Below are 6,554 nucleotides of genomic sequence, written 5' to 3'. Positions count from 1 at the left end.
TTCTTCTTTCTTAATCTTAGCCAACCTGCATGGAAATGGAGGAAGAATATAACTATTAACCTTATTCAGTTTGGGTTCAGTATTTACCTTAACTTTAGGAACTTCAAACTCTTTTTTCTCCTTGCTTCTTCTTTTTTATTGGCTCATGTGGAGTCCGATTATCAACTTCTTTCCCACTCCGTAACAGTATCGCACTTGCATTTTCTCTAGGATTCATGACTGTTTGTGATGGAAGCTTTCCAGAACCTTGAGCTTCCAACTTACTCACAGATGAGGCTAACTGATCAATCTGCCTCTCTATGTTTTGAATGCTATTTCTGGTCTCCTATTGAAACTGTTGGGTATTGTTAGCCAAAGTCTTAATAATTTCATCAAGTTACATACCTTGATTTGAGGGAGTTAGAGGTGGAGGTGGTTGTGGTTGGTTCACTTGTGGTCTTTGTTGCTGGTATCGGTTTTGCACTGGTTGATTCCCATAACTCAGATTGGAATGATCTCGCCATCCTAGATTATAAGTATTCGAATAGGGATCATACCTGCATTGTGGCTGTCCATAATGTCCTACTGCATTAGCATGTTGCATTGATTCATCCTCTTGTAACGCAGGACACATATCAGTAGCAAGACCCGAACCTGAACCCGAACAAATTCCACATACCTTAACAGTTTACATATTCCCTACAGCCAACTGTCTCACCAAAGAAGTTAAATCAGAAATTTATTTCTCAAGGTTAGATGTACTTACCTCATTAACCTTCATAGATGTATGATCCATTCTCATTCCAAACTGTTGAGAATTTGCGGCCATGTTAGCAATCAACCTCTTCTGGTGTCTTGTCAACCAAAGCTCCTCCACTAGCAGCATCTATCATACTAAGGTCCATTGGTAGAAGTCCCTCATAGAAATATTGAATTCATAGCTGCTCAGTTATTTGATGATGGGGACAGCTTGCACACAGTTTCTTAAATCTCTCCCAGTACTCATACAAGCTCTCTCCATTATGCTGTCGGATGCCACAAATTTCTTTTCTTATGTTGGCAGCACGGGAAGCAGGAAAATACTTCTCCAGAAATATTTGCTTCATCCCATTCCATGAGTTGACAGATCCGGAAGGAAGGTAATACAACCAATCCTTCGCTGTTCCTTCCAGTGAGAAGGGAAAAGCTCGAAGCTTGATTTGATCCTCTAAAACTCCTTAAGGTTTCATGCTGGAACACACAACATGAAATTCCTTTAGATGCTTATGCGGATCCTCACTTGCAAGACCATGAAACTTAGGCAACAAATGGATTAGTCTAGATTTCAACTCAAAGGCAACATTTAAAGTAGGGTATTGAATACACAAGGGCTGTTGGTTTAGATCAGGAGCAGCCAACTCTTTTAAAGTCCTAGCAGCCATGGTTTCTTTTTCAGAATTTGACTCTGAATCCGAATCCAAACCCGAACCTGAACTTAGCTCCTTTGGAGATTGGACTCCTTCAGATGTACTCGGAATCAACCTACCTTGCTTAGCCAATTTTGAGTGACCTTCTCGGGAAGGACTGCGAAGTCGATTTAAACTCAAATTTCAAATCATAAAATGTAATTTCGTGGTCCTTAGGACTATTGTGAACACAGTGGAAAAGAGAAAACCACGAAAAGGAATTGTTAAATCGGTCAAATAATTAGGCCAGGCATCCGGAAGAAATATTGAATTATTTGCAAACCGGGTCAAACCGGCGAGGGGCAATTTGGTCAAGTGACCCCTGGAGCTGACTCCTGACCTAATTGTCAAATAAAATCAGAAAAAAGAAAATTTTGGAGTCGGGAATTAAATTAAAGAACTAAAGAAAAATAAATGAAAAAAAAATAGAGGAAAAAGAAAAAGTGAAAAAGTGATTACATCATGCATGACATCATGCATGATGCGATAAATCTTATAATTAAAAATTTAAATTTTAGGGTAATTTTTGGTCTTACTAAAGGTTAAAAATTTATAAAAGAAAAAGAAAAAAAAAGGATTATCTTCATCTTCATGCCATCCCCATCTCTCTCTTCTCTCCCTCTCAAAATCTCCATGAAAGCTCATTTGTGTGCTTGAAGAAACCAAAATCCCACCATAGAAAATTCACTTACAATGATTAAACTTTGTTTGGGCAACTTGAAAAGAAGATTAAAGGAGAAAGAAACAAGAAAAAGTTGAAGGAAGTGAAGATTGAAAAGCTATATCAAGGTTAGTAAGCTAAACTTGAATTTCTAGTTAAATTAATTGTGTTTGTAGTTGAATAAACCTAGAAAAAATACTTAAAATGAAATGAAAACAACTTTTGGAGGACTAGCTGTGAATTTGGGCAGCTAAGATTTAAGTAGAGAATGCATGAATTTGATTGAATTAAATATGTTAGAAAGCTTGAATGAGTTGAGAACTGTTTAGCTATTTTTTCTACTTCTAGATCAAAGATCAACTCACCAGATTGAGAAGTTCTTGTCATAAACAAAAAGAAATCAAAGTAAAAATAGAAAAATGCCTCAAAACCCTAGAAAACAATGGAATTTGGCCTTAAAAGGGTGGGGCCAAAAAATCTTACGGATTTATTGGTCTTGATCAGAGCATCGTTTCCTTCAAAGTAGGTATGGGCCACCCTCCAAATTCAACCAAAATCCTTAATGAACAGTAACAATGAACAGTAACACCGTAATTATTTTCCAAAAACCTAAAAATAACAACACTTCACAAATAAAATTAATAACAGAATATCTAACACCAAAAACACGAAATCAAATAAACTTTAGTTTCCCCGGCAACGGTGCCAAAATTCTTGATGGGTGTCAAATCCATCAGAAATTAAATTAACTGAAATTACGAACTATAAAATATTTTCAGTAGCAAATAGTAAATCCAGGTCAAACCCTAGAGACTGAATTATTGGATTTTCGTGCACTTGTGTAATAAGAAATGAAAGAGACCAAGATTGGGGGGTTTTGTAACACAAAATCAGAAGAAATCAGAAATTCAAGAACTAAATACGAAAATCTTAATTTAAACAAATTTTAGTCCAAGGTAATTCACATTCCAATGCATTGATTTGATCATAGATAAAAGAAATACAATTATCTCTTATTGAATACTTAACGTAGATTTACCAAACAGCGAGGTAAACCCCTGACTTCTCTATACTCATCAATTCGAGCTCAGCACTCTTATTGACTCTAATTATTAATTGAGTTGGTATTAAGCAATCCTCATCAAATTAATAATTGCTTTAAGAAAAGGAAGAAAAGGAAGTAGTTAAGCTGAATAATAATTTATGAAGCATAAATTATTTAATCCACCTTATTGTTTCCTTAGGTTATTATCGAAAATTGGGATCATAATCAATAAAATCTAATTGCTACTTATGTTCAATCTTACACAACAATTACGGATTATGAAGATGAACTAGCAATTGATCTCATCAAACAATCAACTAATAGGCCTTTTTAGCAAATCATTCAATAGATCAAAGACAAATAAATCAGAAAACAATAGATATTCAAAAAGATATAAATTAAATTAAGAACCTGATCTCACAAATCAAGCAAAAGAACTTGAATCCCTTGAACTGAATAAAAACTTAGCCACTCATGGCTTATAGAAAACTAAAAGAAAAATAAAGAAGAATTCTAAAAGATGAATGGAGAGGCTGCTGAATGATTTTTGGAGGCGTCTCCAATACCCCTAAGATGGCTGTTATCTCTTCTATTTATAATAAATGGTCTAGGGTTAGGTTTTTCTAGAATCTCTATCAAAAACTACAACTGGAGCAAAATCAGGAATCTGACTGTCGATGGATACACGGCCTATGTATCACTACATGGCCCAGGGCTGTGTAACTTACTGGAGCTGAATGGGCATGTTTCGCATGGGCACAGAAAGTTACATGGGTCTCCAGGATTTACACGAGTCAATTTACACGGGCCGTGTACTTTGTTTCTTCCTCGGTTCTCTGGATTCCTTCTGGCAGAATGTTATACGGGTCTCTAGTTATGCTTACAAGGCCCTTGTACTTTGTATCAATAATGCTTCTCAATCCTTCGACCTTTCCAAGCTTCCTTCCACAATATATTGCTCCGGAACTTCACCAAAACCCTGAAAATTACAGCAAGAGTCAAATTTCTCCATTTAACACAATTATTTCAACTCTCTAAATATGTGCCTATTAGATAACTATACTTAACCAACTGAATTAAACATAAAAACACTTTAAAAACACTAAATGTCATGGGAGTAAAATTAATAAATTATGCACTTATCATAACACTTAATGGTACTTATGTGCCCATGTATCGCCTAGACATGTGTGTCAGATTGGATAGATTGGCATGCCAATAGGGTATTGTCTTAGTAGTACTGCGTAAAGCTTTATGCCTGTATTCATGGCTTTATGTCTGCACTCATGGCTTTATATCCGTACTCATGGCTTTTATGCCCGATTATATGTTTTCATGGCTTTTTAGCCATACTGACTACATACGTGGTTGACGTTCCGCGTCCCATGGTATAACGGCTCGAGGCACCGCGGTATCCACTGCCAATAACCCGTTATCTAGTTTAGTCAGCCTGTTATAGGTTACCTGGGCAGTGTCAATTATTAAAATTATTTAAGAACATTAGTAATTAAAAACATTAGAAAGTATTGAATGAAATGAAAAAAAAAAAAAAAAAAGATTAGCAATAGAAACATAACAAAAATACAATTTGCAGAATCGTAGAGAGACCTCAAATACAATACTCTTAGAATAAAATGTATATTGAATATTATTACTGTAAGGCTATAAACTCAGTACTTCTAAAGAGGAACGAATTAGCATATAAGATAGTTAATGCTAGAAATATCATTTTAAATCAAATTGATACTTGAATATTTAGAATGCTTGAGTCTTTCTTATTTGTATATATTATTTTCTTGATATATTATTGCACCACTAAGCAGAAATGCTTAGTGCAATGGATTTATTTCTTTCGCGCAGGTACTGAAGCTAAAACCCAGTGGACATTTGACTGGAATTTTTAGAGTCCAGATCTACAGAAGTGTCAGACGTGATCAAGGTTGTCACCTCCTCAGCAATGCATGTAAATAGGGCTCACATTAGTCATTTTATGTATTTTGTATATTATAAATATTTCGTATGTTATAATGTAAATTAAGATTTGTAAGTAATATTTATGTGATGTAAATTAATAAATTGATTAGTTCATATGTAATTAATTTGTATATTATGTAAATTGTAAATTTATTCAATTAGTATGCAAATTATATAAATTAATGAAAAAATGAGAATTTTGATATGTGAATGGAGCATGAATGATAATGTATGAAAATGAATGTGAAATTGAATTATATAGAGAATATTTGAACTGATGAGATAATTATGATTAGTATGGATAAGATTTTATTGTGAAAATATTATTGAAATTTCAAACTGGTGAATAGTGAAATACGCTAAATAGTAATAGAAACAGGGAAAACTCCGCTGGTTTCCATAGAAAAATAATTGATATTAAAATATACGAGAACAAAATTTTTAAAGGAATAAAGTAAGATAAAATAAAGTGCTACAGCACCAAGTATACCATACTTTGCTCGGCTACACTGTAGTTGGGTGATAGGTGTTACATATTATTTGGCAAAATTATTAGTTGCTTTCTCCTAACATGTTGATTATAATTTTTATCTCAATTACTAGTTTTTCTACTCTAGTATATCTTGAAAGGTAGGAATACCATTATTTTTTATAATCAACAATGGTCTTTCCAAGAAGTGATTACCAAAGGCCATTAAAGCAGCTGAAGAATTTGCTTCCACTCATTTGGACTGCCACCTATTCAGGTACCTCATCCTCACAAGCATGTTGTTTGGACTCCTTCAACTTCTCACACCATCAAAATTAATTTTGATGCTATGGTGAATTAAAGAAAGAATTTGGGCAGTATTGCTGCGATAGCAAAGAATGCGATAAAAACACCCTCTAAGTTGGTATACTTGACGATATACTGGTATGACCAATCCTCTTACTCTGGAGACTCTAGCTTGTAGAGAAGTGGTTTTACTTACTAAGAATGAGGGTTTCAATTTAATTTTGTTTGAAAGTGATTCACAATTAGTAATTTCCATGGCTAAAAGAGGCTCCATTTCTGGTGATCTTTTGGGTATTTTGAATGATATATCAATTTTAACCTACGATCTTGATGTGTTTGATTTTTATTTTGTGCATAGAGAAGTAATAGGGCAATTCATTCTATTACTCACAAAATTCTCCATAGTGACACTTTTGCTTGTAATTCTTTAGAGCAATTCAACTTTGTACATTCTTTACTTGTTTAAGGCTTAATAGATTTGCATTCCTGACAAAAAAAAAAAAGGGTTGAGAAATGTAAGTGGTATATCTATCTAAATTGATCTTTCTAAATTGAGGAATCATGAGTAAAATTTAGTCATAAGTTAACTTTCAAATCTGTAATAGTTGCTTATATGGATTTTAATGATATTCAAATTAAAGTTCAAAAACTTTTATAATAAAAATTGAAGTTAAA

General features: G+C 33.8%; 1 non-coding gene across 1 annotated transcript; it reads left to right on the top strand.

Moving 5' to 3' along the window:
- The first annotated feature begins 930 nt into the window (after positions 1-930).
- Positions 931-1,037, top strand: LOC131181957 (small nucleolar RNA R71). The gene has a single exon (XR_009150427.1). It is a non-coding gene; the product is annotated as a small nucleolar RNA R71 (small nucleolar RNA).
- The last annotated feature ends 5,517 nt before the right edge of the window (positions 1,038-6,554 follow it).

The sequence above is a fragment of the Hevea brasiliensis genome, chromosome 7 (assembly GCF_030052815.1).
Source record: "Hevea brasiliensis isolate MT/VB/25A 57/8 chromosome 7, ASM3005281v1, whole genome shotgun sequence".
NCBI classification, from domain to species: domain Eukaryota; kingdom Viridiplantae; phylum Streptophyta; class Magnoliopsida; order Malpighiales; family Euphorbiaceae; genus Hevea; species Hevea brasiliensis.
This window is presented reverse-complemented; position numbering and strand designations above follow the sequence as displayed.